The sequence below is a fragment of the Alexandromys fortis genome, unplaced genomic scaffold, assembly GCF_014885135.2.
Source record: "Alexandromys fortis isolate MF-2015 unplaced genomic scaffold, M_Fortis_MF-2015_v1.1 scaffold_13, whole genome shotgun sequence".
NCBI classification, from domain to species: Eukaryota; Metazoa; Chordata; class Mammalia; order Rodentia; family Cricetidae; genus Alexandromys; species Alexandromys fortis.
Window position 1 is genome coordinate 12452777 of NW_026067908.1, and position 23085 is coordinate 12475861.

At 44.5% G+C, this 23085-nt stretch overlaps 1 pseudogene; it reads left to right on the plus strand.

Annotated features, from left to right (window-relative positions):
• LOC126498095 (BCL2/adenovirus E1B 19 kDa protein-interacting protein 3-like) overlaps positions 1 to 22752 on the plus strand; it is a 57653-nt pseudogene extending 34901 nt beyond the window's left edge.
• The last annotated feature ends 333 nt before the right edge of the window (positions 22753 to 23085 follow it).

The following is a 23085-nucleotide window of genomic DNA, read 5'->3' on the forward strand; positions in this document are numbered from 1 at the left end:
CCATCCTCCTAGCCACTTTAGTTCCTGGGATGTCTGCGCATTGGCTGTAGGGCTGCTTAGGTGCCGGGATCCGCTGAGACACAGGTTTCTGGGGCCCCTCCCTAGAGTTTCCAGACCATTTGCATTTCTAACACTTCTTTCCAGAGGATGCTGGGGCTGGTGGTCCAGGCCTCACTCTGAGAATTCCGGCTGCAGGGGAAAGCAGTTGGGGGAAGGAAGTTCAGTGGCAGAGATGATTCTCAGGGGGACCCTGGGTTCATTCCCTGTACCATGTAAATGACCAATGAGAAACCACATATGCGCATGCACGCACGCGCGCACACACACTCACTCACACACACACACACACACACACACACACACCCCTAGCTCAAGGTTTAGTATATTGGCGTGTTAGAAAACAGCCAGAGAAGAGAGGTTGCTCCCTGACTTTTTCCCGTTCTTCTTTCTGCACACTCAGATTCTCATTTGAGAAATTCTCTCCTCATATGTGGAGGAGAAATGTCCACATTTCTGAAGACATAGACAAACAGGAAAACAGAAGAAGTTCTAGCCAAATCTCCCCTCCGTGGATCAAGACCTCACACTCTCTTGGTGCATATGCCTGTCAGTAACCAGCCTCTCCATAAAACCGCATTGAAACATGGAAGCGTCCCCCTGCTCTGGCTCTCCTTTCCCTAAAAGCTCCCTTGTTTTGCAAAGCTTGCACTAAATCATTTGCATGCTTTTGTGAACTTGCTTTTGTCATGGTTGCATCAGCTAAGAGGCTAGCAATGGGTGGTTAAGAGATCGTTTCTCCTTCACAGTATGTCAAGGATTCATTGAGAAAATGCGTTAGTTTTCTTTTGTTCTATGGACTGTTTCTTCTTTTTCTTTTTTATTGTAAGCTTTTTAAAAACAATTATTCTTCTCTCACATTGTTCCTTCTTTTTATCCCATTCCCTCCTCCCCTGTCCTTGGAGTTGATTCCCCTGGTGCCCCCTCCCAAGGGCTGAGATCACAGCTGAGATGCCACCACATCGGTTTCTGCAGTGCACGCCTGGCAAGCCCTCCCTCTGCAGACGGGGCGACACGCCCAGCCTAAGCTTCTTTAAGGTTGATCATTTGGATCGTCGAACATTTTAACATATTTGTTTAGAATTTCTTCCATCGTTTTGGATAGTCCCACCCAATCTGAAATAATTAATATTTCATCTAGTTTTTTTGGGGGAGTGGTGTTGAAACAGGGTTTCTCTGTGTGTATCCCTGGCTGGACTGGAACTCACTCTGTAGACTAGACTGGTTTTAAACTCAGAGATCCTCCTGCCTCTGCCTCCGGAGTGCTGGGATTAAAGGTGTGCACCACCACTGCCTTGCAAGGCACTCATCTGGTTTTTAATGTCTACGCGGTTTAATTTTCCACCTGGCAGTTTGTTTTGAATGATGTTTATTTGTATGCTGTAAGGGTTGATTGAGTTAATGGGATCTCGGGCAGCTCTTCTCCCAAGCTGGATTTACTGTGGGAGGGAGTCCCATATAGACGACATGACTTATCTGTGAATCATAGAAATGTTTTGAAGGGTAAAGCAGACGATCCACTGAAGAAGCATTCCCCACAGTAATTACAGGCAGACAGGAAGAAGTAGCAGTGTGTTTGAATCACGATATAAGAACGGGGAGGCAGATACCTGAGTCCAATCTGCAGCTACTGCCCAGGCTGGTCCACACATGAAACACAAATTTTATGCTAACAAGGGTTTAGTCCAGAGAGCAAATCATTCTGCTTTGTGTCCCAGATTTTGTAAAGACAGGACATTTTTCATAGAGATGTACTTCTGCATTTTTCATTAAGTAAAACCCGTAATTTATTCATATTGCTTTAATTAAATTCATAAAAAAATGGCAAGAAAACTATTACTAGAAACAATATATTGTTTGGAAATTTGTGTCCATTGTGCAGTGAATGGATTAATTTTCTTTTCTTTTTTGTTCTTCTGCGGAGGTATCCTAGGGTATCTTGTATGCCAGGCAAATGGTTTTTACCCCAGCCGTCACTCCAGCCCCCTTGCTGAGCTACTTAACACAGGTACTGTCTGATACACTTAACTGTGTGTGCGTGCGTGCACACGCATGTGTGTAATGAAAATGATTGAAATCCATTCTAGTGAAATTTCAAAGGACAAAACACTGTTAGCTGGAGTTATCACGTCACACTAACTCTCTTGAGCTTACTGCCCAGCTAACTGAAGTTTGTTCCCTTTGACCAGCATCTGCTATAACCGTCCTCCCACCCCAGCCCTGGGAGGACTCTCCACCCTGCATACAAGCGAGATCATGCGTTTGCCTTTTATGCCTGGTTTATTTACCTTAGACCATTTTAGGATTTCATCCACGTTGTCATCAAAGGCAGGAATTGTAGCCATTCTAACAAGTGTGAGGTATAGCTCACCAGTGTCTTAATTTGTTATTCTCTGATAGCTGCTGGCACTCACCATTTTATTTTATGTGACTCTTAGCCAGCTTCATATCTCATCTGAGAAAGGACAATTTAGATTCTTTGTTCTTCGTTTGTTCTTTCTTCCTTCCTTCCTTTCTTTTTTTTTTTTTTTTTTTCAAGGCAGGGTTTCTGGTGTACCCTGGCTGTCCTGGAACTCACTTTGTAGATCAGGCTGGCCTTGAACTCAGAGATTCGCCTGCTTTTGCCTTCTGAGTGCTGGGTTAAGGGTGTGCACCACCACTGCTTGGCTAGGTTATTTATTTCTTAATTCAAATTATTTTCTTCTTGTTTATGGTATACACACACCTATACAAATTTTATTTTGAGACAGGGTATCACCCCTGACTGGCCTGAAGCTGATTGTGTAGACCAGGCTGTCCTCGAACTCATAGAGATGTGCCTGCCTCTACCTGCTGAGTGCTGGGATTAAAGGTGTGTATCATCATACCCGGCTCTATGTATTTTAGATATCAATATTTTGTCAGTTAACTGACTCTCTCATTCTTTTTATATTGCTTTCATTTTAAAAACTTTGTCATTTTATAATCACTATTGGGCATGAAAAGTTTGTCTTGTACAATTTATATATGCTACTGCAAAGATGATGATGCGTATATAGAAAAAAACAAAGCTACCACGTGGCAATGATAGAAATAAAAGCCTGCGTTAGCCGAGGTTCAGTGTGACTTGAGGAGCCTTGATTGGTGGTTATGGGAATCACCTTTCTGCTGCTAAGACTGACCAAGGCAACTTGTAGGAGATAACTCTAGCTGGGCTTCCAGTTCCAGAGGAGTAGGAGTCAGCTGTGGAGGCAAGCGCAGGCACGGTGGCAGGAGCAGGAAGTGTCAGGTTTTTCTTAAGACCAGCCTCTCCGCCTACTCAAAGAATTCCAATCCGACCAAATCAGATTGAATAAAAGATGTTGTCCATGTTTCATGTAAAGCTCCCCGGTGGCACCGGGAAAACATGGTAGAGAAAGAGAGAGAAGGGGAGACCGTAAAACCCGGAGACCACGTGTTCATTCTCTGGGGGGCAGTTTAAGTAGCCTGTGGTCTTGACCCTCGCTGGGGAGGGGTCACCGTTCGGCGGAGGTGGAATTTGGAGTGAGGCAACTCCCAGGGGAGGGGGTTTGAAATGGAGCTTCCTGCCCAGTATTCCAAAGATGGATGTCAGCGGTTGGGATGAGCCCCCCCCCCACACACACACACTAAATATTTCAAACAGGAAGAACTGGAAACACCTGAGGCTTTTTCCACTCAAAGCCCCCCCCCCCCAAAGTAACATAGCATCTCTCAACTCACAGGTTGGGGTCAAATGACTCTTTCACACAGGTCACCTAAGACCATCAGAAAAATAGATATTTACGATTCTGAACAGTAACAAAACTACACTTATGAAGTAGCAATAAAATAATTTTGTGGTTGGGGTCACCACATCATGAGGGACTGTGTTAAAAGATCACAACATTAGGAAGGTTGGGAATCACTGATCTGGCTAGTTAGAACACATCTCCTAAACTCCCCAAACACCACCAACAACTGGAGATCAAGTGTTCAAATGCTTGAGACTATGGGAGGCATTTCTTACTTACATCAGTGCAATGGTCAAACATCGCCAGCCTTTGTTTCTTATTAACAAATTAACATGACTCTTCATTAGTTTCATTTTTTTCTTAGTTTCTTTTTTTAAGGTTTTTAAAAATCTGTTTTCTGGTTTTTTTTTTTCATTTTTTAAAGCTTTATTACACATATGAGTGTTCTGCATGTACACCTGTGTGCTGGAAGAGGGCCTTAGATTCCCTTATAGATGGTTATGAGCCACCATGTGGGTGCTAGGAATCGAACTCCGATCTCTAGAAGAGCAGCCAATGCTCTTACCGGCTGAGCCATCTCTCCAGCCCCGATTCATTAGTTTCTTTTCCCCCAAGATCTTTCTTTGTCTTGCACTCAGGGAGAGGACATCCACATTTACAGGTTGTCTTATAACAGAGAGAATGAAGGGCAGCAAGTTCCAGAAGGGAGGTGATCTGAAATGACACTTTAAAAGGGAGTTTTATTAGGACAGGGAGCCTTGGGACCCTGATTGGGCCTTGGGGTGGGAGAGCATTAGGAAGGACAGTAGGTACAGCTTATCCTTGGTAGCATGATGGGGCCTTAAAGGGAACAGAGCCTTTTCTGAAGCCCGGAGAGGGGCTTCATGAGGAGAGATAGGTTAAAACACAAGAAGCAGGCTAGCTGCTGTGGGCATGCTAGGGATCTGAAGGGTAGAAGGGGAGAGTGTCCTTCCAGAAGGGGGTCTTCTGGCTCAGGGGCTTCCAGCAAGTTCCACACTGGTAGGAGTTAGGAACAAAGCAGCCCCCTTTGTGGGTACTCAGTCAGGATGACAGGCCCAAGGAAAGTCAAACGTCTGTACATCCTGGTGGAGCTGGAGGTCAACTCTGAGAACACACCTAACTCCACCTAACCTCTGAGTTAAGGAACTAAAATCCAAAGAACACTGACTCAGCTATGGACAGGCTAGGGGAATGGGACACATACTTTAATTCCTGCTTTAGCTCTTGGGAGACAGAGGTAGCTACTGCTACATACACTGTCTTAAGTCTGGCCCACAGAGCTAGTTCAAAGGCAGGCTCCAAGGCTACACAGAGGAACCCTGGCCAGCATTTACTGGGAGATCTATCAATCTTTGAATGGTGACAATTAGGTAAAAATTATGTCAAATATGTGGACTCCAAAAATATATGTGTTGGTTATCTTTAGAACTTGCCCTTTGGTCAAGTAGAAGAATTATTTGAAACATCATTGTTTGGGGCTGGAGGTGTAATTTATAGTATAATACTTGTCTGCTATGCTTAAAGCATAAATAAGAATCCAGCTCTACAAAAAGAATCTCCTCCCCCAGCCCCTCACCAAAAAAAAAAAAAAAAAAAAAAAAAAACCACAACAAATAATACCATCCACATATGTAATTTAAATTTCTTTCATAGTCATGTCATAACAGCTTCAAAGAGGTTGAAGTGGATTTTCGTTGTTGTTGCTTTGGCTTGTTTTGAGTCAGGGTTTCTTTGTGTTGCTCTGGCTGTCCTGGAACTCCCTCTGTAGACCGTGCTGGCCTTGACTTCTGCCTCCTGAGGGCTGGGATTAAAGGCCTGTTCACCACCAACCAGTTCAAAGTTGATTTTAATAATCTATTTTATTTGCATTAAGCATAAGAAGTTATTTAGATGTAGTAAATGTCAATGCTAGATATTTTATTTATAGGCTGGCCCAATTTGAACTCAACACATGGAAAACCCTCCACACTTGGCAAGCCGTTGAGAGCCCCAGGAGAGATTTACTTAAATTTGCAATTTGTCCCTCAGGAAACAGTTCTACCCAGCTGTTCTGAGAGTCTGTTAAAAGCCTTTTATCCCCTGGCAAATGAAGAGGCTCCTCGTTCCTCTTGGTAGAGCAGAGCTTACCTTGTTCGTATAAAGAGGAGAATGGGTGGATGGCAGTGTGTTGGGTTCTGGACTTTGCTCAGCAAGAGAGGGACAGCTCTCATCTTTTCAGCCTGATACAATTCTAAAAGAAAGTGTTTAAGTGTGTGTGGTTCAACCCCAAAAGTAGAATTATCAATTTGCAGTTCAGAGGCAAATACCAAGGTGTCAGATCTGCGGATAGCATGTTATGGACTTTATCTACTATTAAGGATAAGAAATGTCCAACTACTTATCTTTTTCCTTCAGCTTATCAATGGGGGGGGGGCGGAGATCAGGACCAGTATTTGAAGCTATTTCAGCTTAGCCGACTGCTCCAGGTACCCTGAGAGCAATTATTGAAGTTGTGACAAGGGAAACAAGCCCAAGGCTGGGGGAGCCAAAGGGAAGCCAAGAACAATTAACTGGGCACCTACTTAACGAAGTGCTTCCTTTTCCAAAGCAGGCCCGGGATGGCCACTTAGTTGAAAGCAGAGCGCCTACACCAAGGCAGCCAGCTGGACGGAGAGGTTCTGCGGGGAAATCCGAGACTTGCCGGGAGAGATGTGCTGGTGTAGCCGGACTCTTTATAGGTACTTTGTGGTTTTCTCTGCGAGTGAGGAGGGAGCAATTAAGGTCCCTAAGCCACACTGGCCACCTGTCACCCCTTATCACCGTTTCATTTGGTTAACACCTAGCCCCTCGGGGCCTGCGGTGAAGCCTGTACTTGACCGCATTCTCGGCAGGCAAAATTCTACTCAGCGCCTACAGCATCAGTTTTTAAATTAGCGCGTGTTTAGAGGACTCCTGTACCTGGTACCCGTTAGTGAGGAAGTAGCTTTCTGCCGTTCACTGTGATTCTGCTGTGATTTTGGCAGTCTCAGAGCCCGTGTGTGACTTACACAGAGAGCTTTGTTCGTTCTGGAAGAGTTAGTTGACCAGGGACATTATATCAACGAACAGATGATGGTCGCTGCTGACAGGGAGTTGGAGCCGGAGTTGGATGGGATGAAGAAACAATGCTAAAACAGATGCAGCGTGTAAACAAATTGTGTACAGTATTAAAAACTGATTAGTGGAACAGAGTGAAGGAGATGAGGTGAATCTTAATTTTGGGTGATCAGCAGACATGGAATTGCTTATTAGAAATGATAATATTAAGAGCATAATTAGAGAAGGTAGGCTGTGGTGCCAGGTTGGTGAAGGTCGGGAACCTTCGCTGTAAACTAGTCAGAACTGGACTGTATCTTACTGTGACCTTCACAGAGCACCTCCATGTCGTTATTATTTAATAAATAATAATAACCCCTCCTTTCTCTTTTCTGTCTCTTTTCTGTCTACGATTCTTTCTCTTGTCTATTTTTCACTTTCCCCTTTTCTGCCTTCTTTTGACTTTTTTCTACCTGCCGTTTACTTTAGAGATAGAAACCACAGAGCCAACCCTCAAGGAACTTACGACCCAGTTAAAGAATAAGCAAGACTTGAAGCAATTTGAGAGCCCTACGTGTCAATGGTAATATGAACCAAACTACATTCTTTAAAATGAGGGCTGGCAGGGTGGCTCAGCAGGCAAAGGGGCTTGCTGCCAAGCCCAAGGACCTGAGTTCAAGCCCAAGACCCACATGGAGGAAGGAGAAAACAGATTGTTGTAAGTTTTCCTTTCATCTCCAAACATAGATCATGGTGTGTGCACGCACACATGCACACCCACACACACCCACACACACCCACACACAAATATATTAAAATGTAAAAATGAGAGAAATGAATGCTCAACATAGAGTGGGACATATTATTTTTGTTTGTTTGCTTTGTGTTTTGTTTGTTTGTTTGTTTCTTGTTTTTTTTTTTTTTTTTTTTTTTTCAAGACAGGGTTTTTCAGTGTAGCCCTGGCTGTCCTGGAACTCACTCTGTAGACCAGGCTGACCTTAAACTCAGAGATCCAACTGCTTCTGCTTCCAGAATTCTGGGATTAAAGGCGTGTGCCACCACTGCTCAGCTGCGGGATGTTATTTTTTAAAAAAGATTTATTACTTTTACTTATGTTTACGTATGTGTGTGTGTGTGTCTGTGTGGGTGTGCACGTGAGTGTAGGGACCCACGGGAGCCAGAGACCCCCTTGGTGCTAGTGGTACAGGCAGTTGTGAGACACGGGTGTTGCTGTTGGAAAACAAACTCAGGCCCTGTGCAAGAGCAATGGGAGCTCTTAATCGCTGAGCAATCTCCCCAGCCTCCTGCGGGGTGTAGTTAGGTAAGGAATATTTTGGTGGTGGGGAGAGCATGTGTATTTTCATCTCTGAGGGAAGGTGGTAGAAAGGAGGCCAGACACTCTGGGGAATTACACAGGCAAGTTCTTGGAGGAAGGACTGTGGTAGAATGTGCTGAAAAGTTTGCTCCATCACGGGCTTGGATGGAATGGACAGATTTAGTTGGGTGAATGACCTTGGAAGAATCATGGGGTTGAGGAGCATAAATTAAGTATAAATTTAGGACGCAGTATGGTGGTCTGAAAGGGGTTAGATTTTTCCCCCCAATACTATTTATTGCAAGAACTAAGAACAAAAGAGAAGCTCTCTGATCTTAGCTAAGTCACTGAACCAAGGTAAGTAATGAAATGACCTTATCCACTTTATAGAATTCAGAATTCCTTACTGTTCCCAGACCTCTGATTTATTGTATGCTTAGGATATTGGCTGTGTTCTAAGAGTAGAGTCCCAGAGGTCGGGAGAATGCTAGGGTTCTCTTTGGGGCTGTCCCATTTTACTACCTCCCCACCTCATCTTCAACCTCAATCTTTGACGTGTTTGGTTTGGACACTTCTTTCATATGCAGGAGTACTATGCTGACTCTTCGAAGTCAGGAGAAAGTTCAAACTTCAGATGTAGCTTTCAAAGCAGAGACGCCGGGAGTTTAGAAGCAAGTGCCCTTAACCCTCCCTCCCCCCCCCCCACACACCTAAATGTCTCCTGTAGCATGCAGTAATAGATTCCTTTATACGTCTGCTCCTGCTTACTTGGGGCTTAATGCCTCTGACTGTTCATTTCACGCAGCCTCTGAGTTGACTTTCAGTGGACATCTGAACAGTGTTGAACATTTTGCCAGTGCAGCCTCCCAGGAGGGAAATTCCTTTTTTTCTCTTGGCTTTGCGATCTAGGCTTATTTTTCTCTAGGTACACCTTACAATATCTTATTTGTGGGTGTTCTCGATTGTTACTTCTTTCTTGTTGTCAGGAACGCGCCTGCTATTGAGCGTGTGACTGGTTGCTATGGCGCTGTGGCAATGACAGGCAGGGAACAAGTCAGTGGATCCCTGGTGTTTACTGTGTCAGTGTGGCTGCTGAATCATGGCGTTCCCGGCTGATATGGGATGGGATGGGATGGTAATAAATTGGGGAAAAAAAATCCAAGCCAGATACACTGGCATGCATCTTTAATCCCAGCGCCGCGTGGGAAGGTTAAATAGGAGGAGTTTGAGGCCAGCCTGTGTCGTGTAGAGAGTTTGAGACTGGTTTGGGCTTATAGCAAGAACTCTCTCTCTCTCTCTCTCTCTCTCTCTCTCTCTCTCTCTCTCTCTCTCTCTGTGTGTGTGTGTGTGTGTGTGTGTGTGTGTGTGTAATTCAAACAGATCTTACCTGGTCAATCACTTTTGTGCATACCCAACTAATATATAAAGATACACGTTAAAGCACATTAGATAAGGTTATTTGTTTTATGGTATTAGATATAAAAAAGAGCCAATAAATAAGAATTTTTTAAAAAATTGTCTGTTTACTTAAAATACCAAAATTTCAATAAGTAGTCTATATATTTCAAAAACATTTCAAAATATTCTAGATGATAATACCATCAGTATTTATTTCTTATTGTTTGTATTTTGCATAAATAACACATTATGTTCTTAGTAAGGAAAACTGCCAGTTCTTTTCCCCCAAAAGGTAACCTTGACTGGCTGTTACAAAGATTCAATTTTCCAAATAAGACCACAGTCAAGAAACCTGCCTTGGAGGCTGGGGAGACTGCTCAGCAGTTAGGAGCCCTTACTGCTCTTACAGAGGAGCTGGGTCCAATCCCAAGCAACCATGTCAGGCAGCTCACAACTTTCCATAGCCCCAGGTCCCAGGGATTCAATGCCCTCTTGTGGCTTCTGAGGGCACCTGCATGCATACCACACACATAAACTCATGCAGGCATTACATACACTTAACTTCAAAAATAAAAATTCCAATTAAAGAGTTTCTGAGAAGCCCAAAAGAGACTGATAATGCACACAGGCGTCTATTCGTCGTTCATTAACAAGTATTTATTTACTAAGCCCTCTTTCTATATAAAGATGCTGTGATGTACAGGAATATTGTGTGTGGGGTGCTGGGTAGGTGGGACAGTGGAGTCTAAGTGGGACAGGGAAGGGGTACTGACTCAGATAAGTGATAAGGTAGTGGATACTGGGTACTGCCTAGGTGGGGTAGTTTGGCTCAGGTAAGGGGAGTAGTGGAGGATTCTGCTTCTGGCTTGTGCCCTTTAAATACTCTTAATGCCTGGATCCTGGGTATACTTCTAATTATATTATGAGACAAAGTAGAAAGAAATAAAAACAAATGTGATTTTGGGATAGGCATTCTCTATTTCTCTTATTAGCTATTCATATACAGACCACGGTGGATTATATAATGTGGAGTTTTAGTGCAACGTATAGTCCCTAGAGTTGATCACAGTAATGTATAGGCAGGTGCTGTGGGCAGAGAAGGCATACCCAAAGTGAAACGCTTATTTCTCAGGGGCTTTTCCCCCAAGGTCTCCACCCTCAAAAGCATTCTTCTGACAAGGCTAGGCGTGCTTTTCCACAGTGCTGGCGTTTCATCACAGCTGTGAAAGGAGCCCTGGGCAGGGCTGTCGGTGCCGTGTCTGCACATCAGCACGCGCCCCAGATACGTCACTGTGTTTTCTGTTGTCATGCACACTCAGGAAAAAAAGACGATTTCATGTTGCTAAAGCAGTTAAACCATTAACTTTTTCTTAGACTTAGATCAGCTCAGCACTCCCTGTGGAAACGTTCAGGCCCTTGCGGTGTGCGCTAGAGAGAGCTGGGAGACGTGTGTGTGTGTGTGTGTGTGTGTGTGTGTGTGTGTGTGTGTGTGGTGGCCTCTATCCTCATGGACATCATTTCTGTTTTAGAGAACAAATGGCAGGAACAAGTCTCTCATTCTTGGATATTACAGATAATTTCCCCAAGCGAATGAGGAGAAGGAGAAGGAGGAGGAGGGGAGGGGGGAAGGGGGAGGGGGAGGGGAGAGGGAGGGGGAGGGGAAGGAGAAGGAAGAAGAGGAGGAGGGAGCTGTGTTTCTCTTGTCTTTGGAGGAAGCTGAGGCTGAGGGTTGGGTCCATTTGCACATTGCTGCTGCTGAGAAACTTCCTGGGGCTGATGGTCTTCTGCCCTTCCTGACCCTTCAGCTTGTTCCTTTAGTGGGTCGTGATGCCTGGACACTGAATGTACTTATAGCTATACTATGAGACAGAGTGGGGGAAAAAAACCCAGTAACCATGACCTGAGGGGTTGAAGAAGGTATGTGTGATATATCAAAACTAAACCAAGATGAGATAAACAATTTAAACAGATCTAAAGAAGCAATGAGTAATAGAATAGTAATAGTAATAAAAATAATCTCCCAATTAAAGAAAAAGTCCAGACCCAGATGGATTCACTGGAAGATTTTTTTCCCCCAGGCCTTCAGAGAGAGATAACACCAATGATTCACAACTATTCCAAAAATAGAAAAGGAAGAGCCATTTCCAGGCTCAATTTACATGCTGGACTTATACCCAACCCAGAAAAACACAAAACAAAACCTATAGACTAACTTCCTGATAAACACAGATGCAAAAATTCTCAATGAAACAATGGCAAATTTAACTTAAGAACTCTGAGAAAACATTAAACAGCATGATCAGGCTGGCTTTATCCCAGACATAGGGTGGCAACATGCAAATCAATAAATGTGCTACATCACACAATGGACTCAATGACAGCAGTCACATGATCAGCTCAGTAGATGTAGAAAAAACTGTTGATAAAATTCAAAGTCCTTTCCTGATTACAAAAAGACCCTGGAGAGACTGGGAACAGAAGGATAATATCTCGATCTGATAAAGTCTATTTATGACAATCCTACAGCCAACGTCATAGTAAATGGAGGAAAAGTGAAACACTTCTACTAAAGTCAGGAAGGCAAGAGTGTGCCTACATTGTCTACTCTTATTCAATAGAGTGATGTCACAGCTAAGCAAGTGAGACAAGGCAGGCACACAAAAGGGACACAAACAGTAAGGAAAGAAATCCAAGCGTCCTTATTTTCAAATTATATAATTGGATACGTCGGAGCCCTCAGAGGTGCCACTAGAAGGTCTTAGAGCTGATAAACAGTTTCATCAAAGCGTCAGTATACCAACCCGGATACAAGCCCCAATAACTTTCCCATGCACCCACAGTAAACACGCTGAGAAGGGACTAAGGAAAGCAATCCTATTATTAATGACCTCAAAAGAGGTGGGGGAGGGTAAATCTAAGCAAGGAATGGAAGAACTCCACAATGAAAATGTTAAAACAGTAAAAAAAAAATCGAAGACACTAGAAGATGGAGAGTCTTCCCTTGCATATGGATTGGAAGAAGGAAGAGAGTCAAAATGGCTCCAGTAGCAGAAGAAATCTACAGATTCAGTGAAACATCATCAAAATTCCCATGCCAGGTCTGGGAAGATAGTTCAGTCAGAAAGGAGTTGCCTTGGAAGCACAAAGACCTGAGTTCAGTCCCTAAGACCTTAACGATCCAGGTGTAGTGGTGCACACGGTAATTCCAACCCTGGGAAAGCAGAGTCAGGTAGACTCCTAGGGCTCAATGGGCAGCCAGCCTACCCTACCCAAGTAGGTCCAGGTCAGCAAGAGGCTCTGAAGCTATGGAGAGGGAAGGCAGTGTGCATGAAGAAGATCCTTCATGCAGCAAAGGATGGACCAGCAGGAAGAAGAGGAGCAACGTCTCAGGTACAAGAGACAGGGTGAACGGCTTTGCAACTGAATGGCTAGGTTGGGGGCTCCCAACACTTTTTTTTGTGCCATGAACCTGATGATCTGTACAGTGACCCCTGATGTCATCTTCTCTGTGGAACGCTTTTCTTTTGTTTTTGAGACAGAGACCCTGTGTTCGAGACTAATATTCAACTAACTATGCAGCCGAGGATGGCCTTGATTGCCTGATCCAACTGAGCGTGGGGACTGCAGGTGTGCACCAGAGTGACCAGCTAGCTAGCACGTTTTTAAGGGAATGTAACAAAATTACAAAAGAAGCGTTTATGTATATCATTTTTGTCTGGTGTGCAGCATACCCACAGCTATGAACATAGGAATACCCTGAATGTGTGAGATAGTGTCTGGTATGCTTCTTCTGTCATGCCTTAAACACAAGATGCAGTGTTAAGGATTCAGTGATCATAAATGATAGTCCTGCAATACGTTGAGATAAAATGGAAACGTCTATGACAAAATCACACCTACTATTACAGTCAGAGGGGCTCATCATTTATACTTACAAGTGAAGGAGATTCTAAATTTCAATAGGAATCCATGAAAATAAAGATATAAATTATCGGCACTGGGTTCACACCATCAAAAGTCTTTGGACTCCATTTAAGAGCCTCTGGTCTAGGATAAGCCCTACAACCTTGTGTTTATGTGCCAAGCCGTTGGTGCAGGGAATGTTGGTGAGCAAACAATAGCAGTACTTGTAAGATAATAGTAGTAACAATACTAGGTCTGAGCACTCAGTGTGTGCCCAGAACTCTGTGCATTGTAACTGGAGGTTTCTCTCCCACCTGCCAGTTCCCAAATAATCACTCAAGGTTTAATATAATTACAATCTGTTTGGCAGATGACTCAGGCTTATTACTAACTAGCTTATGCATCTTCAATTAACCCATTTTTATTAATCTATGTATTACCATGTGGTCGTGGCGTTACCTCGCATCTCGCTTCGCTGGTGGCTGCTTATATCTCTCTTAACTCTGCCTTCTTTCTCCTTGTATTCAGTTTGGATTTCTCAACTAGCTGTATTCTGCCCTGCATACAAAAACTGCTTTATTCATCAGTCAATAAAAGCAACACATATTCACAGCCTACAGAAGGGCATCCCACATCAAGAGCGAGGTGGCTCTCCACAGTAGAAAACTGGCTTCACCGGCAGACTGATCAAACAGTTAAGAGTTAAAACAGCGCTCCTATCTGAAATGTCCTGGGCACTCCTACAAAGGAGCTGGATGGGTTTGGCTCTGTTTGAATTCTGCAATGACTGAATCAGCTCTAAGATCCTGTAACTTTTTGAAAGCCATTAGTATTGAAATATTGAGTCCCAACTTTGTCACTTATGGGAATATGTATTTTAAATAGTATTCATAAGAAGATAGCACACAGTCCAGCGCGGTAACCTACTCTACAGCTAGCATGAAATATGTATAAAATTATAAATTTGGGGGAAGTTATTAACCCGGTTAAAGGGAATTTTACAGTATTTTTGTACTTTGAGAACTCCAACTTTTTATTATACTTTCTTTCATTTTTTTTCCTGCCTCCAAGTCTCCATTCTCAGATAGATGGAGGCGCCTTTTCAGAAGCAGCAGGTTAGTGATGCAATCCTCTGAGCCCTCTCGGTATCTTCCCTTCCGCAGCTGGATAACAAGCCCTTGAAAGACAAAGAACAGATCGAACATATAATCTGTGTTTGTCACAGCACCTCAGAGTGTGTGTATTTTGGTTTATGAGTCATAATTTGTAAAAGTTCATTTTCTTTTTTTTTAATTTTTATTTTTTCAAGACAGGGTTTCCTTGGGTAGCCATAGCTGTCCCGGAACTCTCTCTGTAGACCAGGTTTGGCCTCGAACTCAGAGATCAGGCTGCCTTTGCTGGGATTAAAGGCCTGAGCCACCACCACCTGGCCAAAACATTCATTTTCAATCAAGCCACCTTCAGACAATTAGCTTGCTCCGAGAGCTGTGGAGTGGAGGTGAGTTGAGGGCAGGGGGCAGCTGAGGCAGCCCGCTAGCCTGGGCAGAGGTGGCGAGGGGGCATCTTTGCAGGAGCTTTTGGTGGGGAACCCCTGTGTGCCCTGGAAAGAATGGCAGGAAAAGGGCTAGAAGGTGAGGAAGGGAGAGAGAACCTGTAGGCAATGGCCGGCACTCACTCGGTGTTCCACAGAAGTAAAGGGAGACGGCAAAGAGGGATTTGATGAAGTGCTGTGTTTAGGAGCTCAGCCCATCGGCCCACTCCAGAGCACTGACCAGCTAACTGTGGGCTCCAAAGAGAGTCAGAGACAAGGAATGTGTTCCTTTCTGACTGGGAAGTCTGTAAAATGAAATCGGAGTGGGTGCTCATTTATTTTGGCTCCATCCAGAGAGAGTGTGGAATAAGCCTCATAAAGAAGCTGTCTTTTACTGTTTTTTTAAACCTAAGAAGTAATAGGTAGTATTTACTGAGCAACTGCTAAGTGCAGTCTTAGCGCTGATGTCAATGGAATATTATTACTGTTGCTATCATTATCATGATTATTAAGCTAAGGTCAAATCAGTGTTTGCTCAACAGGCACCATGCTGAAAATCTCACAGGTATGAACTCATTTATCTAACAGCTCTCTGAGGTAAATACTATTGTTTTCCTCATTTTAAGGATATTTACACTCAGGCGTGAAGAAGTTGATCGATTCATTCAAGGCCACTTAGTAGGGAGCGGAGCTGAGACTTAAGGTTACACACATATGGATGTGTGGTCACACGAAAGAATGTAACGTTGCACAATTGGTATGGGGAATACCTGTCACATACCAGAAGCCCCTACAGTTTCACTTCCAGGGTTTTATTTTTTTGCTCCCTCACTAACTTACTAAACACTGACCAGGTTAACCTATATGGAGAGTGTACAAAAAATATTCACATTTCCACCTTGTGGTGGTTGGGACAGGAATGGCCCCCCAGAGACTCACGTTTTTGAATGCCTGGTCCACAGGGCCACTATTAGGAGGTGTGGCCTTGGTGGAGTAGGTGTGGCTTTGTTGGAGGAAGTATGTCAGTGAGGGTGGGCTTTGAGGTCTCAGATGCTAAGCCAGGCCCAGAGACGCATTCACTGCCTTTTACCTGCTAATCCAGACACAGAATGCTGAGCTCCTTCTCCTGTACTGTGTCTGCCTGCTTACCTCCATGCTTCCCTCTGTGACGATACCGGACTAAACCTCTGAAACGGTAAGCCAGCCCCAATGAAACGTTTTCTTTATAAGAGTTGCCATGGTCATGGTGTCTCATCACAGCGACAGAAACCCTAACTCAGACACTCTTCCCCCATCATTATTCTTGGGCTTTTTGTTAAGAGTATGTTACATGACATGAAACATAAAGGAAAAAAATTCATTTTTTCTCAATAATTTGACTATTGTATCATTAAAAAGTTTTTGAAAGTCCTACATCCAAGGGAAGGAGAGAAAGGAATCAGCATTGAAAGCTCCGAGTTGCCAAGGCATGCGCTAGAAACATTGTATGGTCACTCGTTGCTCCCAGCAACCAGTGTGTGGTGACCGGCAACTGTAGTTGGAGGTCGGATCTTCTGAGGCTCAGAAAATTCAGTCAACTTCCCTACTAAGAAGGGTAGAGCCCCAAACCATGGCATCAGAAATGCCTCTGGCTGCCTTCCCCACAGTCCCAGGAACCCTGTCATTAAAGCATTTGATCTCAGGAAATCTCCAGCTCGGGAGTTCAAATAAGACGGAGACGATGCCAAGGCATTTGCTAAGGTTGAGTTTGGCTGGCAGACTCCCCTCTTTGATTCCAAACAATTTCCTGAAGAGCACAGCTGTTTCCTCCTCCGAATCCTCGGTGGCTAAGTTAAGCAGCATTTGCCCAAATGCTAATCTGGAGATTATGTGTCTCTTAATCAATTTGGCTGTAATTAGATTGAGCTTACAAATTGTCATTCCAGGAATAATGATTGTCTTTAGAGGCGGTAAGAAAAGCAGGAGCATTGCTCGTTGCTGTTTCGTGCCCCTACAGCAGCCGTCCTGCCTGCCGTGGAGGCAGAGGAGGTGGGGCACCCGGCAGGGCTCTGACGTCACGCTTTAGGCAGGCAACCGGTTGAGAGTGTGGCATGGCATTGGTTTAAGGATGGCTTCTGCTAGCATTTGCGTCTCTGGTTTTACTCTATTCGGCACAAAGGAATGACGTTCATATCATTCCTCCTTCCCCACTGGCATAGCTCTGTGTGTCGAAAGATTAATAAGCATAATCTTCTCCGTTGTGTCTCGAATTTGCTCTCTTATCTTCCAGTGCTCTTCTCCTATTGCCTAATTCCCTGTCCCCGTTTTTTGTTTAATCAATGGACTTCTCTTGAGTCCTGTTTTACAAAAAGAGAAAGAAAAGAAATATCCCTTTCCTCTATACAAAGTATACAAACAAACAAGGCATACCCCCCCCCACAAACCCCTAATACCATATTAACGGCTTCACCATCTTTAGGGATATTACCTGTTTTAAAGCATCCATTATAGATCTCTGTCTCTGAACTCCAGATTATCCACTTTGTCTCATTCAGAACCCATGGACGAACGCCATCTGCCCGGGTGATTTACTGCACAGAGTCCCTCAACTTGCTCCATACCTTTGTCCTCAGAGACGGAAGACTCTCTGTCAAGGCCATTCTCTGCTTTGCCATAAAATGTGTCCTTGGAACAGGAACTTCCCTATTGTCTTCTTCAATAAATACTGATTCAAGTCCTCATTTAGTGGCTCTTCCTCATCATCCCATTTAATATTCTCCTCTGCTGATGAACACTCCGGCCACAGCAGACACCTTCCCCTTCCCCAATGCCATGGACTCTCTGTCACCTTGATTATTTATCCCGGTGTTTCTGCACGGTTTCCCGTGATCTCTCTGACCTCCTTTAGGTATTAATTACAGGACTTGAGTCCCCATCAGAGTGTGTGACCCACTATGAATGCTCACTTTTCAAGAATGCTAATGTCGATTTTTCTGCTATAAAATGGAGCTTATTATTCTCAGGAAATGGGGACAATTACAAAGATAGGAGGGAGCATATCTAATAAACAAAGAGAACATTCTGCTCTTACAGAGGACGTAAGTCTGGTCCCCAGCATTCACACTGGCAGCTCACTATCACCTGTAACTCCAGCTCCAGGAATCTGCGCCCTCTGCTGGCTCCCGCGGGCACCTGCACTCACGTCCGCATACATTTATACACAATAAAGTAAAATATAATAACAGTTGGGTGTGGATGGTGCATCTACCCTTCGCTTTGTTTTCTTGGGACATGAGATCTGATTTTCCTCACTTCTGGTCCTTTATTTCTTATGTGTTATGTGGTGGGGCTAGCGAGAAATAGCACGGTGTATACTTCAGGCGTACTTCAATCTCCTCACCCAGCATTTCAGAGGATGTGTTAACAGATGTGTTCTTCAGGGAGGCCAGATGTCTCAGCTCCCTGATTCTATGGGGCTCAAACCCCAGCAACTCACTTCCTCGGCAGCTTTCCTAGCATCCCCTCCTTTGCATAGCATCCCTGCTTCCCTCTGGATTCAGGGCACGGTGATACAGGCGATCAAGTTAGACCACATAACTGAACAATGGCCTCTCGCTATGTGAACTAGTGAGCAAACCTTACTGAACTTCCTGCCTCTCGTGTAGATGATGGGGTAATAATAGTTTGTTCTTCTTAAACATTTCTTGGATTTTTCTATGGGTGCCAGGGATTTGAACTCAGGTCCGCATGCTTGTACAGTATCCTTAGTAGCTTTACTTGTCAGCTAGGCATAGATATCACCTAACAGGAGAGCTTTAGTTGATGGGTTCCGTAGATGAAATTGGCTGGAGGGTTTATCTGTGTGGGATTGCTAACTGGCATAGAGGGCCCAGCCCACTGTGGGTGTTACCGTCCCCTGGGCAGGGCTATGAGGAAGCTAGTTGAGCACCACCTGAGCATCAGGAGCAGTCTTTGAGGTTTCAGATGCACTTTTTGCTGTGAGTGAATCCCCAGGTTCGGGGTGATGACGTGCAGACCAGCAAGCAGGCCTGCCTTCACCTTCTTACAGCTGCTTCTCTCAGACAGGTGTACTACAGCCTGGAAGTGTAAGCCAAATAAACCCTTGCCTCACTCAACTTGTTCTGATTGTTTGGTATTTCTTGGCAACAGATGCGAAACTCGAACACGCGACACGATTTCTTACCTCTTGAGCCATCCTCCCTGACCTTTTACTGTTTCTTTCTTTTCCCCTTAGTTTAAAACTTTTAAGTAAGAAATTGAGTTTAAGGAATGATTGAGGATAATGGAATCCAGCCTGATAAAACCTAACAAGAAATATTTCAAGTTGTCCTCATGAAGGCCTGCCCACTTTCCATCTGTCCACTTCCTCAGTCTCTCAGCACAACACACATGCACGGCACACGTAAGGTGATGCAGATGGGAGATCTGGGGAACACTTGAGATGATAATGAGAGGAAGGCGGGGGGCTGGAGAGATGGCTCAGAGGTTAAGAGCATTGCCTGCTCTTCCAAAGGTCCTGAGTTCAATTACCAGCAACCACGTGGTGGCTCAAAACCATCTATAATGAGGTCTGGTGCCTTCTTCTGGCCTACAGGCATACACACAGACAGCATATTGTATACATAATAAATAAATATTTAAAGAGAGAGAGAGAGAGAGAGAGAGAGAGAGAGAGAGAGAGAGAGAGAAGGTTTTCTGTTGGCATCATGGCAGGAAAGGCTTGCGGAGGGAGGGGCTTGATCCATCTCAGGGGCCGGTAAATAGAGCAAGAGCTCTCTCAGCTGACTTTCTCATGTGCTATTTAGTCTGGGACTCCAATCCACAGACCCATGTTCAGGGTGAGTCTTGCTCCCTCAGGTATGCCTCCTAGGAGATTCTAAATCCACTCAAGTTGACAGTGAAGGTTAACTCTCTCTCTCTCTCTCTCTCTCTCTCTCTGCCTCAGTTTCTCAACTGTAAAATAGAACTAAAAATAGCATCTTTCAGGTACATCACTAGAATTTGGGGTAACAAACAGGATGGCGCAATCTGGCTATTGAGAACAGTGCCAGACGCACGATCGGTGCCTCCAGCTTAATAAACATCTTTGTATCACCTCCCTAATGTAGCTGTGGGCACCTTCAGGGTGAAGCCTGCCTCTCCTGGATGCCTGATTGCACTCAGCACAATTCCTGGCTCAGTAGTGGGAGCTCCAGAAATGTCTGTCGAATACAAGCAGAAGTAAAGTAGACAAAATATGATGAAATAATGGCTTTTTATTTTGCTCCGAAATGCAGTGCATTTTCTGCATTTGGGGCTGCTTAAAAGCACTGGCCCCCTGGGTTTCCCTCTCCAGCACAAACACTTTGGAACGGTCTGTAGAATAGGCCCACTGTGTTGCCATCGCTCTGGAATTTGGAAAATTACAAGAAGAATTAAAGAACACTATTAGAATTATTTATTCTTTCTATGCCTCTTTATTGCACTCATTTTGGGGGGGGGAATCATCTGTTCTTATTCAATAAGGAGATTGCATTGCATATTCATGTAGAAAGAATTTCACCAATCTGTGGAAGCTTTTCTCAGATCTTGCCTCATGCTGGATGTCAAGCAACGCCTCATTTGGGGAAGACCTAAAGCAACTTGAGCCCTATGACTTCCAGCAACACAGAATTTCTGAATATCCCCGCTAGGAAGGAAATGGAAAGGACATTTGTAAAATATAGAGATCCATTCCTCTAAACAGCCTCCTCTCTGGAAAATATATGTAGTCATTTGTCTGGCTTAATAAGAGGACCAGGCAAGTTTCACTTATCTTAATTTGGGCTATAATGAATATACCAGATGAGATTTTGCTATGAATTGTGAGTGCTCTTTCATTAGCGCATGAGATAATTGCCCTCCTGGAATGGACCGGCTTTATTATTTGGTGCCTTACTTAATCCTGACATGATCTAGACATTCCTTGGAAGTGACTTACGGTTGGAGGAGAGATGTTGGGACTGTGGGACACTGAGATTTCATGGGTGTCCATGTGTGGAGAAGGCTTCAGAGAGAGACACCACAGCCTGCAGGGACAACGTCAGAGCTGTGATGTCATTTATTTGCCAGAATCTGAAATCCTGCTGTTTGGATCTCCATTCCTTCCACCTGCAGCGGTGTGTGTGTGTGTGTGTCTGTGGACATGCATGCGTGTGCATGCGTGTGTGCTCATGTGTGTAGTATATGTGATGTGTGTTGTAGGGACAGGTTCAAGAGTGTTCAGAACTTGGGAAGCAGCCTGGTTCAGAGTGGAGCTGGCTAACTGGGCTAGCTAGCTGTTTTTGTGTAGTGCATGAAATAAGAATTGTTTTTACCCTTTTAAATGGAAAAATAATCAATTCCCATGATAATGTAAAATCGCATAACTTTACATTTTAAACAATTTTTAAAGGTTTATCTATTTTACATTCTGTTTATATTCATGTTTTGTCTGCATGTGTGTATGAACGTCATATGTGTGCCTGGTGTTCACAGAGGGCATCGGATCTCCTGGAACTGGAGATACAGATGGGTGAACCATCATGTGGGTACTGGGAATCGAACCCAGGTCCTCTGGAATAACAACTCAACCACTAAGTCATCTCTTCAGCCTCCGTAACTTCAAAGTTGGTAGCATTTTCCTGGGTGTGCGACAGGGCTAACGAATGACCTTGTGAAGAGCACGTAAGGGCTGCCTGAGAGCCAGAAATGGTCTTGCTGGAGCTGCACCGTTCCCAGTGTCCCCGCTGTGTCTCTCTTAGTCGAGCTGCTACAGCCCCTGCACAACAACAATAATAACAACAGCTGCAAGAAAGCAGAGCAGCCCCTGCCAGTGTCCCCTGGCCGCCACAGTTCCTGGGTGGAGCTACCCATGAGCAGCAGCGGCAATTGGGCAACGCCAAAGGCAATGGGAAGAATGGGGGCTGGAACACGTCCCTTCCTAGTCCTCCATGCACAATGGAAGAAACATGGAGAAGGTTCTGTAGGATGATCCACAGCATGAGTCTGGACAGAGCAAGTAGCTCAAGAGGCGGCTCTCACTTCACCACAAGAGGACGGGCAGATCACGTTTGATACTGAGATGCACACCAACCCGAAACAAAGTGCTCAGTCAGGAGAAGTTATAGAAGGAGCAAAAGGAGTTGAGGTTTTGGAGAAAAGTGCAGTCTGGATATCAGGCTGATCCAATAGACTGGAAAATATCCCACCCCCAAGAGTGCCATCTCAGACGCCCTAAATATGCTGTAAGTCTAAGCACGAGGAAGAGTGGAGCCATGATGAAAGGGGGCGTTGTTGTGGGATAGTTGTCCACTGTGTGAAGATATATTGCTGGGATTGGTTTAACAAAGAGCGGAACAGCCAATAGCTAGGCAGGAGGTATAAGTGGGACTTCCAGGCAGAGAGGAAGTAGGAAAGGATAATTGAGGTGCAGAGGAGACACCAATGAGACGTGGAAGAATTTGGACATAGAGAATAAGAGAAAGGTAAAAAGCCACATGGTAAAACACAGATTAATAAAAGCAGGTTAATTTAAGTTATAAGAGCTAGTGGGAGCTAAGGCCGAGCTCTCAGAGTCCATAATAAGTCTCTGTGTCATTATTTGTGTGCTGGTGGCCCTAAGAAAACTCTGACTGCAGGGCATTTTCCCTGCAGAGCTCCTAAAGATCTTTATCCCAACTCTCTTTCTTGCTCATGTGTGGGCTTTGGGGTTGAGCATCTGTATTGGAAGACAACTGGTATGAGCACCATGTCCTGAGATGCTAAGCTTACTGCTGGGTGTTGCTGCTCACCGCCTCAGCAGTGGCTACATGTACTGAGGGGTTTCTTGGAATCCCTGAGCCATATTCAATTAACTGTATGGGTGTATGCCGATGTGGGGGTGTGGTGGGGGAGGGATGGTGCCCACATCCCATTCCACCTGCTGTATGCTAGGGGGTGTTCCAATGTGTAAGTTGACCCCTGGCTATCTCTAGCTGTTCTTCAGGATTCCACTGCATTCCCAAGGTCCCCAGAAGCCTTCCGCTCATCTTAGCTTTTCTTTCTTCCCTTCCTCTGAAGCCTCACGTAGTGACAGG